Below are 12631 nucleotides of genomic sequence, written 5' to 3' on the forward strand. Positions count from 1 at the left end.
CTGAAGTCCCTGCATGAAGAAACCCAATGGACTAGATCACCCAACAGAAAAAAAACATGGACATGGAGACAATAACTGGAGGGGGCTCTTTCAAGACCCAGGAGCAGACTAGAATCAAAGCCAGTCAACTGAACCCAGCTTATACTACAATCAAACTCCCAAGGGCGTCAAATAAGATAAAAGGAAAAAAAAAAAAACCCCAAGCACATCCTAAGGAAAGCAGCTTCAAATACTGAAGGAATATCTGCCCACACAGAAGAGGAAAAAAAGAAAAACAGCACAAGAACTCTGGAAGCTTAAAATGCCAGAGTAGATTTCTTACCTCCAAATGACTGCAGTAGTTCCCTAGAAATGGTTCTTAATCAGTCTGAAATGGCTGAAATGGCAGAAATAGAATTCAGAATATAGATAGGAATGAAGACCATCAACATTGAGGAGAAAGTCAAAACCCAATCCAAGGAAGCTAAGGAATACAATAAAAAGATATGGGACATAAAAGATGAAATGGCCATTTTAAGAAAGAACCAAACTGATCGAATAGAGCTCAAAAACCCACTCAAGAATTTCATAATACAGTCACAAGTGTTATCAGCAGAATAGACCAAACCGAGGAAAGAATCTCCGAGCTTGAAGACTGGTTCTCCAAAGTAACTCAGTCAGGCAAGAATAAATAAAAAAAAAATAAAGAAGAATGAAGAAAATCTTGGAGAAATATGGGATTATGTAAAGGGACCAAATCTGTGACTCACTGGCATCCTTGAAAGAGAGAGAGAGATAAATCAAGCAACTTGGAAAACATATTGAGGACATCAGCCATAAACATTTTTTCAATCTCACCAAAGAAGTGAACATTCAAATCCAGGAAATGCAGAGAACCCTTGTGAGATACTATACAAGAAGACCATTCCCACAATACATAGTCATCAGATTCTTCAAGGTAGAAATGACAGAAAAATGTTAAAGGCAAGTAGAGAAAAGGTGCAGGTCACCTACAAAGGGAACATCGTCAGGCTAACAGCAGACCCTTCATGAGAAACCCTACAAAACAGAAAAAATTGAGGGCATATATTAAACTTTTTAAAATAATTGTTTAACTTTTATTTTAAGTTCAGTGGTACATGTGCAAGTTATGTAGGTAAACTTGTATCATGGGGGTTTGTTGTACAGATTATTTCATCACCCAGGTATTAAGCCCAGTACCTATAAATTATTTTTCCTAATCCTCTCTCTTCTCCCATCCTTTACCCTACAATAACCACCAGGGTGTGTTGTTCCCCTCTATGTGTCCGTGTGTTCTCATCATTTAGTTCTCACTTATAAGTGAGAACATGCAGTATTTGATTTTCTGTTCCTGGATTAGTTTGTTAAGAATAATGGCCTCCAGCTCCATCCATGTTCCTGAAAAAGATATTATTTTATTCCTTTTTATGGCTGCATAGTATTCCACATTTTCTTTATCCAGTCTACCACTGATGGGCATTTAGGTTGATTCCTGTCTTTGCCGTCGTGAATAGTGTGGCAATGAACATACATGTGCATGTGTCTTTATACTAGAATGATTTATATTCCTTTGGGATTATACCCAGTAATGGGATTGCTGGATAAAATTACATTTCTGCCTCTAGGGCTTCGAGGAATCGCCACACTGTCTTTCACACTGGTTGAACTAACTTACACTCCCACCAACAGTGTATAAGTGTTCTTTTTCTCCACACCCTCATCAGCATCTGTTAGTTTTTTACTTTTTAAAAATAACCATTCTGTCTGGTGTGAGATGATATCTCATTGTGGTTTTGATTTGCATTTCTCTAATGATTAGTGATGTTGAGTTTTTTTTAATATTATTGTTGGCAGCATGTATGTTTTCTTTTGCAAAGTGTCGGTTCATGTCCTATGTCCACTTTTTAATGAGGTTGTCTTTTTCTTGTAAATTGTTTAAGTTCCTGTAGATGCTGCTTATTAGACCTTTGTCAGATGCTATTTTGCAAAAATGTTCTCCCATTTTGTATGTTGTATTTTCACTCTGTTGACAGTTTCTTTTTCTGTGCAGAAGCGTTTTAGTTTAACTAGATTCCATTTGTCAATTTTTGTCTTTGTTGCAATTGCTTTTGGTGTCTTTGCCATAAAATCTTTGCCTATTTCTACATCCAGAATAGTATTGCCTAGGTTGTCTTCCATGGGTTTTATAGTTTTGGGTTTTACATTCAAGACTTTACTCCATCTTGAGTTAATTTTTTTATTAAAGAAAGAAATTACAACTAAGAATTTAACATCCAGCCAAACTAAGCTTCCTAAATGAAGGAGAAATAAGATCCTTTTCAGACAAACAAATCCTAAGGGAATTTGTTACCACCAGACCTTCCTTACAAGAGATTTAAGACAGTGCTAAATTGTAAATGAAATACCATTACTGGGCACCGTAGAAGCACACCTATGTTTGTAGACCACTGACACTACAAAGTAACCACACAACCAAGCCTGCGTAATAACCAGCTAAAAACATGATGACAGGATGAAACCATGCAATCAATCCTAACCTTGAATGTAAATGGGCTAAATGCCCCACTTAAAAGGTACAGAGTGGCATGTTGGATGAAGAAGCAAGGCTCAACTGTATGCTGTCTTCAGGAGACCCATTTCACATGCAATGACACATATAGGTCCAAAGTAAAGGGATGGAGAAAAAATCTACCAAGCAAGTGGAAAACAGAAACAACAACAACAACAACAGCAACAACAACAAACAGGAGTTGCTATTCTATTCTAATTTCAGACAAAACAGATTTTAAACCAACAGCAATCAAAAAGGAAAAAAGAAGGGCATGACATAATAGTAAAGAATTCAATTCAGCAAGAAGACCTAACTATCACACACACACACACACACACACATACATATACAAAATACAGGAGCACCCAGATTTATAAAGCTAAGTTCTTAGAGACCTATGAAGAGACTTAGATAACAACACAATAAAAGTGGGAGACTTCAAAACCCCACTGACAATATTACACTGATCATTGAGGCAGAAAAATAACAAAGATATCCAGGGCCTAAAATCAACAATTGACCAAATGGGTCTAAGAGGCATCTACAGAACTCTCCACCCCAAAATAACACAATATACATTCTTCTCATCTGCACAGGGCACATACTTTAAAATAGACCAGACCAAACTAGAAAACCTAGAAGAAATGGATAAATCCAAAAGAATTGAAATCATACCAACCACTTTCAGACTGCAGCATAATAAAAATAGAAATCAGTACTTAAAAATTGCTCAAAACCATACAACTACATGGAAATTAAACAACCTGCTTTTGAATGATTTGAGTAAACAATGAAATTAAGGCAGAAATCAAGAAATTATTTGAAACGAATGAAAACAAAGTTACAATGTACCAGAATCTCTGGAATACAGCTAAAGCAGTGTTAAGGGAAATTTATAGTGCTAAATGCTTACATTAAGAAGTAAGAAAGATCTCAAATTAACGACCTAACATCACACTTGGAGAAATTAGAAAAAACAGGAGCAAACCAATCCCAAAGCTAACAAGAAGCAACAAATAACCAAAATCAGAGCTGAACTGAAGGAAATTGAGATGTGAAAACCCTACAAAAGATCAACAAATCCAATAATTTCTTTCTTGAAAGGACAATTAAGATTGATAGATCACTAGCTAGACTAACAAAGGAAAAAAGAGATGATCCGAATGAACACAATTAGAAATGACAAAGGGGATATTACCACTACCCCCTCAAAAATATAAAAAACCCTCGGAGACTACTATGAACACTTCTATGCATACAAACTAGAAAACCTAGAAGAAATGGATAAATTTTTGGAAACAGACGACCTCCTAAGACTGAACCAGGAAGAAATTGAATCACTGACAGTCCAATAATGAGTTCTGAAATTGAACCAGCAATAAAAAATCCTACCAACCAGAAAAGCCCAGGACCAGACAGATTCACAGCTGAATTCTACCAGATGTATAAAGAAGTGCTGGTACCATTTCTCCTGAAACTATTTCAAAAATGGAGGAAGAGGGACTCCTCCCTAACTCATTCTGTGAGGCCAGCATTATTCTGATACCCAAACCTGCAGAGGAACAACAACAACAACAACAACAAACTTAGGCTAGTATCCTTGATGAATATACATGCAAAAATCCTCAATAAAATACTAGCAAACTGAATCCAGCAGCACATCAAAAAGCTAATTCCTGCAATCTTGTACGCTCTATCCCTGGGATGCAAGGTTGGTTCAACATATGCAAGTCAATAAATGTGATTCACCACATAAACAGAACTTAAAATAAAAACCACATGAACATCTAAATAGATGCAGAAAGAACTTTCAATAAAATTCAACAATCTTTCATGTTAAAAACCCTCAACAAACTAGGCAGTGAAGGAACTTATCTCGAAACAATAAGAGCCATCTATGGCAAACCCATCATAGCCAACATCGTACTGAATGCACAAAAGCTGGAAGCCTTCCCCTTGAGAACCAAAACAAGACAAGGATGCCCATGCTCACCATTCCTATTCAACATAGCACTGGAAGAAATAATAGGCATCCAAATAGGAAGAGAGGAAATCAAACTGTTTGTGTTGGCAGATGACATGTTTCTAAACCTAGAAAATCTCAGTTTGCCCAAAAGCTTCTTAAGCTGAAAAACAACTTCAGAAAAGTTTCAGAATGAAAAAAATCAATGTACAAAAATCGGTATCATTTTAATACACTAACAATATTCAAGTTGAGAGCCAAATCAAGAATGCAATCCCATTCACAATAGCCACAAAAGGAATAAAATACCTAGGAATACAGCTAACCAGGGAGGCGAATAATCTCTATCACAAGGATTACAAACACTGCTGAAAGAAATCAGAGATGACACAAATGGAAAAAAATTCCATGTGCATGGATAGGAAGAATCAATATTGTTAAAATGCCCATACTTACCAAAGCAATTTACAGATTCAATGCTATCTATATCAAACTACCAATGATATTCTTCTCAGAATCAGAAAAAACTAATTTAAAATTCATATGGAACAAAAAAAGAGTTCAAATAGCCAAGGCAATATTAAGCAAAAGTAACAAAGTTGCAAACATCAGGTTATTCAATTTCAAACTATATTACAAGGCTACAGTAACCAAAGCAGCATGGTTCTAGTACAAAGACAGACACACAGACCAATGTAACAGAATAGAGAGCCCAGGAATAAAGCCATATGCCCACAACCATCTGATCTTTGGCAAAATAAGCAATATCAAGCAATGGGAAAAGGGCTCCCTATTCAGTAAATGATGCTGGGATAACTGGCTAGCCATATGCACAAGACTGAAGCTGGACTCCTTTCTTACACCATCTACAAAAATAAATTCAAGATGGATTAAAGACTTAATCATAAAACCTAAAATTACAAAAATCCTAGAAAATGAAAATAACCTAGAGAATATCATTCTGGACATAGGCCCTGGCAATGATTTCATTACAAAAATGTCAAAAGCAATTGCAACAAAATAAAAAATTGACAAGTGGGACCTAATCAAAGTAGAGAGCTTCTGTACAGCAAAAGAAACTGTCAACAGAGTACACAGACAACCTGCAGAACAGGAGAAAATATTTGTAAACTATGTGTCTGACAAAGTTCTAATATCCAGCATCTATAAGGAACTTAAACAAATTAACAAGCAAAAACCAAATAACTCCATTAAAAAGTGAGTAAAAGACATGAAGAGACACTTTTCAAAAGAAGACATACACATAGCCAATAAGCTTATGAAAAAATGCTCAACACTACTAAACATTAGAGAAATACAAATCAAAACCACGATGAGATCCCATCTTATACCAGTCCAAATGTCTATTACTAAAAAGTCAAAAAATAGATGCTGGAGAGGTTGTGGGGAAAAGGGAAGGCTTATACATTGCTGATGAGAATGTAAATTAGTTCAGTCATCATGGAAAACAGTGTGGCAATTTCCCAAAGACCTTAGAAGCATCATTTGACCAAATAAATAAATAGAAATATATAAAAAATAAAAATCATAAAAATTCCTTTCCTTTACATATTAATATTGGTAAGAAAAAAGAAACTAATATATATGACCAGATTAAAAAATAAATAGAACTTTTAGAAACAAAAATAGTTAAAACCTTAATATTAAAACAAAGTTTAATTTAAAATTGAAAACTTAAATACAGATGAAGGAAAATTGGAAGAAAGAATTAGGATACTGGAAAAAAAAAACAGCAAATACCAAAGACAAAGAGAAGCAACCAGAAGGAAAAACAAAATAAGGATAAGTTTAGTAAAGGAAAACTTAGACTGATGGCTGAATTCCCAAAGGCAACGTGTGAGTCAGAAAACAGTAGTGTGATAACCTCAACGCTCTGAGACAAATAGCTTCACATCTAATATTGTATATCTGGTGTGGGGGAAAGCATTTAATATTGGTTAAAAAAAAAAAAGGCTTTCAAATAAATCCTGGGAAACCTTATGAGCAAGTATCATTTGCCAATGCAGCTTTAAACATACGTGTAGCAGGAGGGATGATTATCCTCAAAAGAATATATGAGCTCAAGAATAAATATTCTGTTAAAATGTTAAGCATTTGATGAATATGTAATATAATTCATACATATGTATACACACATATATATGCATAAACTTTGCAGAACCATAGGGCGTTTCTCAATTTTAGAAGATAATAACAAATCATTTTGTTCCTATCTTCATCATATTATATGCCACATTGATTCATATCCTTGCCAATAGCTGGTAGCAATCATACTTTAGAATTTTTTATACAATTGTGGTCACGATATTGCATCATCTCATTATGGACTTATTTTTGCATTTCTCTGATTAAATCAAGTACCCTTTCGGCATCTATTGAGATAATACAATCAGCTCTTTTTCTGTTAATGTGGTGAATTATATTAATTGGTTTTCTAATATTAAACCAACTTTACATTTCTGAGATATAATAAACTTTTTCATAATGCACTATGCTTTTTATGTTTTAAATCCTGCTTTAACATAATAGAAAAGGTTCGAAAATATATTTTTTTTCCTTAAAAGTGAGGATCTTGTTGTTGTGAAGTAAATGGTGTGATCCAGGATGTGCAGAACTGCTCAGGATTTCTGGGTATTTATGGCTCCAGAAGGAAACCCTGTACTCAACTGTAGTTTGCTGCCATCTGGTGGCTGTTGTCTACGGCCATGAAATCTAAAGATTCTGGGTACTGTGAAGAATGGAACTTCCAGGACAATGGTAAGAAATCAAACCATTTCCAAGAAACCTGATTTTCATCCCCACCATATTACCCTGAACAAAGGAGATTGGTTGAAAATAAGTGGAATTATGCGAGCCACCCTCTAACTCCTTGTTTCCCAAGATAAAGTTGTTTGGCACTGTGGCCTTGTTTTCCCTCCCCTCCTTTTGTTCTTTTCCCTCACTGAAAATAGTTCTGTAAGATTTCATCCCAGTTCCAGAAAAGGGATGAAGAGAAAATGGAAAATATTTGCCAGTAACATTATATCTGAACTTGTCTTATTCTGAGGTGCATTTTCATGGAGTTTCACTGGACTTCATTTATAATTGTGTATATGTTCATCATCAACACAGAACATTATTTATTGTCCTCATAATAAGCATGGCACAGTTTGGACTCAAGCTTGTATTAATTACATCATTAAAAGATGAAGTTTTTTTCTTTTTATTCTAAAGAGGAGATTGTCTAACATTGAAATTTTCTACTCCTGAAGGTTTGTAAAAACTGACAAGAGATGCCATCTGAACAAGTGTTTATTATGGGAAGAGTTTTGAGGAATGATTTATTGCTTTAGTGGTTAACAGAAGGTGTGATAATCAAAATATTTAACAGCTGTTCAGTAATTGATATATACAAATGCATATATATCAATACATAAATCAATAATAAAAAGCCCCTTTTATGGTCTTAGTAAACTGCTTAATGAGTGATAAAATTTTTAGCAAATCTATTGATTTTTACAAATTATTGGGGGAATCTTTGGATTTACATGTTACCGTGAAATGCTGTCTGAGCGAGCCACAGTTTGATGTGAAAGGTCTAGACTAGACCAAACCGTTACAAAAGTTGTCCCATTAAATTAAAAGTTATCACATGATGTGGTGTTCAAAAGAATTTTTTCAGCAAAACTTTTATAGTGCTAAATTCTCTTCAAATTTCTGGTAACTATTATCAACATTTGAAGTTTTCTGACTCCTTTAATGCTCTCTGATATTTTTATATTCAATAACTCTGTTATTCAAGAAGACAAACTCATTTTACCATTGACATATTTAATTAGATGATTTAAATTTATTGTTTTATTTTCTTTCTTTTTCTTTTTCTTTTTTTTTTTTTTTTTTTTTTTAGACACTGTCTGGCTCTATCGCCCAGGTTAAAGTGCAGAGGCACAATCTTGGCCCACTTCAAACTCCACCTCCCGGAGTCCAGCAATTCTCATGTCTCAGTCTCCCGAGTAGCTGGGATTGCAGGCATGTACCACCTTACCTGGCTAAATTTTGTATTTTTAGTAGAGACTAGGTTTCGCCATGTTGGCCAAGCTGGTATGAAGCTCTTGGCCTCAAGCCATCCGCCTGCCTTGGCCTCCCAAAGTGTTGGGATTACAGGCGTGAGCCACCAGACCCAGCTTATTTGTTTACTTTTTATTCAAAAAAGTATGCAAATGTTTAATAGAGACAGAGATTGAGAGAACTTAAAAGTTCACTATAAATTTTTTACTGTTGTCTAAATGATTTTTTTTGCCTTTCTTCAAATTTTAATGTTTAATTATTTTATTATCAAATTATTGATCATAGTTTTTATGTACTTTATGTTGGTAATTTTTATTTATTGCATATAAAAATAACAAAATAAAGTTCTTTCTTTTGCAATGAAAGTGTACTGGTCAAACTTCTCCAGAAAAGCAGAAACAACAGGATATATACAAATGAAGAGATTTATCATGAACAATTGGCTTATTCAAATCCCTATAAGGTTGTCCTGAAAATATTTATTATTAAAACCAGCTTTTTAACATCAAATATAAATTTTGATATGGTATTTTAGGTATCATTCTTTCCAAATTAGTGAAATTCACCAAAACTAATAAATGATCTTCTAAATCCCAAATTTTACATTTTAGGTAAGTTATTTAAATTTTTAAGGTAAAAAAATTTGTGTGATAATAAGTATTTTTCTAAACTAGATTATCTTTTTAGTAGATACACATTTTAGCCAATTTGGAACATAGCTAGATTACAAAAATATTTCTCAGTACCATTATTTTTGTCATAGATCCCATTGAAATTTTACCAGTTGACCTGACAATTCTCTTGACAGAAAAAAAAAATGCTTTCTTCTCTTATATGCTTTTCTCCCCAGTATCACATGTTGCATTTGTCATACCTCTCTAATCTCTTTCAATATGAAACTGTTTCTCACTCTTTCTTTATCTTTCACATCTTTGACCTTTTGAAATGTCTGTTCATTTTAGTTTATTATTTCCTGTTGAACTAGGTTCAGGTTCTGTGTTTGGGGCAGGAATGCCATGGGAGTGTTGCTTCTTTTATTAGTCCATAATATCAGGAGGCTCGCCATGGTGATGATTTGTCGCCTTACTGACAATGTTAACTTTTATTATTTTGTTAAGATGATGTCTTCCAGGTTTCTCCACTGGATAGATAATTAATAAGTATTATTTAGTGTTTAATAAGAGTAATTAATAACTACTTCGTTGAGAGACATTTTAAACTATGTAATAGTCTCTTTCTTATCACACTTTCGTCTGTTATCTTTAGCCCATGCATGACTCAAATGAATCAGTTATTACTTTGAAGGTTGCCAAGGGCTAATTTTCTTATTCCATCATTTCTTCTATATCAATTACTTTACATTTTATGGTAAGGTTGCATTCCATTCATTCATTCATTCACAGATAGATAAAACACGGAGTGTAGAACAGTAATTGTTGAATATAAGCGACAGGACAGACCTATTGTCTTGTTCCTGATCATAGGGAAAATGATGCAGTCTTTCACCACTGAGGATGATACCCCTATAGATTTTTCATAGATGCCCCTTATCACACTGAGGAACATTCCGGAGAGCTATTATCAGGAATGAATGATTGGTTTTGTGAAATGCTTTTTTGTGCATCTAGTGGCATGATTATAGTTGTTTTTTCCTTTCTTCTTCTCCTTTTTTTTTTTTTTTTTTTTTTTGAGAAGGAGTTTCGCTCTTGTTGCCCAGGCTGGAGTGCAATGGCGCGATCTTGGCTCACCTCAACCTCCGCCTCCTGGGTTCAAGCGATTCTCCTGCCTCAACTACTCCTGAGTAGCTGGGAATACGGGCATGTGCCACCACGCCTGGCTAATTTTTTGTATTTTTAGTAGAGACGGGGTTTCACCGTGTTAGCCAGGATGGTCTCTGATCTCCCGACCTCGGGTGATCCACCTGCCTCAGACTCCCAAAGTGCTGAGATCACAAGCGTGAGCCACCGTGCCCGTGTTTTTTCCTTTTTTAAATATTGTTAATATAGTAAATTAAATTGATTTATTTTTGAATATTAATCCAGCTTTGCGTTCCTAGGATAAACCTTATGTGGTCATAGTGTATTATCCTTTCAATGTTTTGTTGGATTGAAATTACTAAAATTTTGTTGAGGAATTATGTTCACAGAAGATACTGGCCTGTAGTTTTCTTTTTCTGTTCTGTTTCCACTTGGTTTATTATCAACATTACATTGGCTACATAGAATAAGTTGAGAATATCACCTCATTTAAAATGTTCTAGGAAAGTTTTCATAGAATAGAATGGTTTCACTTAAATGTTCAGTAACATTCACCAGTGATCAAAGTGGGCCAGGTGGTTTCTTTGTGGAAAAGTTTTAAACTATAATTTCAATTTTTAAAAATGCTATCAATGAAATAAACTAAGGCAATCATTGGACTTACCACATTTGTTTCTTACCTTTGTGGAGTTACTGTTCTTTATTGTATGCTGTCTAGTGTCTTGTGGAATATATATACACATATGTGTGTGTGTGTTTCTGTGTTATATATCATATATATTTATATACATATCCTATATGTATCTATCGATCTATTACACAAAAAGGAACGGGAAGAGAAAGAGGGAAAAGGAGGAGAGGTGAGAGAGCAAGAGTAAGAGAAAGGCAGAGAGGCAGAAAGACAGACAGAGATTGAAATTCTCTCTTTTGTTGTTGTTGATTTACTCAGGAAACTAAATCTGTTTTCTATTACTTCATCTTGGCCAGAATCAGAAGTCTAGTCACAACTCTTTTATTTTCCCATCAAATTAAACTTCTTTTCTAATCTTCCCAAATAGCAGGAAAGGAGGTATTTTCTGTTGGGACCTCCTAGCTTATTATTACTATTGTTATTATTAATTCAACCAGAGACTCTCACAGGTATGATCAGTATCATAAACCCATTGTTTCTCAGCCTGGTGTGGTGTCTTTTGCCTGTAATCCCAGTGCTTTGGGAGACCGAGGCTGTGGATCACTTGAGGCCAGGAGTTCCAGACCAGCCTGGCCAACATGGTGAAACCCTGTCTCTACTAAAAATACAACAATCAGCCAGCAGTGATGGTGCATGCCTGTAGTCCCAGCTACTCGGGATGTGAGAAGGGCTAATCACCTGAGGTCAAGAGTTCAAGACCATCCTGGCCAACATGGTGAAACCCTGTCTCTACTAAAAATACAACAATCAGCCAGGAGTGGTGGTGCACGCCTGTAGTCCCAGCTACTTGGGAGGTGAGAAGGGCTAATCACCTGAGGTCAAGAGTTCAAGACCAGCCTGGCCTACACGGTGAAACCCTGTCTCTACTAAAGATACAAAAATTAGCTGGACATGGTGGCACACACCAATACTCCCAGCTACTCGAGAAGCTGAGGCAGGAGCATCTCGAATCCAGGAGGCAGAGGTTGCAGTGAGCCAAGATCACGCCACTGCACTCCAGCTTGGGTGACAGAGTGAGACTCTGTCTCAAAAAATAATTATAATTTTAAAAAAAACAACAACAATAAACCCACTGTTTCTCATTGAACATTCAAGAGTTACTGATGGAAGTTAAACTTAAATTTCCTATGGATGAAACTGGTCTACTGTCGATGAAGTTGCCTGAAAAGTCTAGAAGATGATCAAGGAAGAAATTATGTATTTCTGTTGATTTTTTTGCAGAATAGTCTTGTATTCAGAAAGTCACATTCTGTCAGGATGGTAATTTTCTTAGGATCACATCTCTTAGTTCTTAGCATTTTTTGTTCTGTCCTTAAGAATCTCTTTGATTCCATATTATAAAATAATATAGATATCCATCATTCATGTACCAGGAACTATAATTCCTTATTTCCTTAATAGGAATCATCACACAAGAAGGCAGTCATGTATCTTTCCTTAACTTTAAAAATGTATAGTCACTATGTTTTATGAATTGAGGAGTCTCTATCTTTTTACCTAATAGGTGTTGTCAGTCAGCTTTTCGGGACAGTAGAGCTTGCCGGTTATCTCCAGGAGACTTCACACTGTCCCTCTCACCAATTTGGGAAAACAGCCACCTT

The sequence above is a fragment of the Papio anubis genome, chromosome 9 (assembly GCF_008728515.1).
Source record: "Papio anubis isolate 15944 chromosome 9, Panubis1.0, whole genome shotgun sequence".
Lineage (NCBI taxonomy): Eukaryota > Metazoa > Chordata > Mammalia > Primates > Cercopithecidae > Papio > Papio anubis.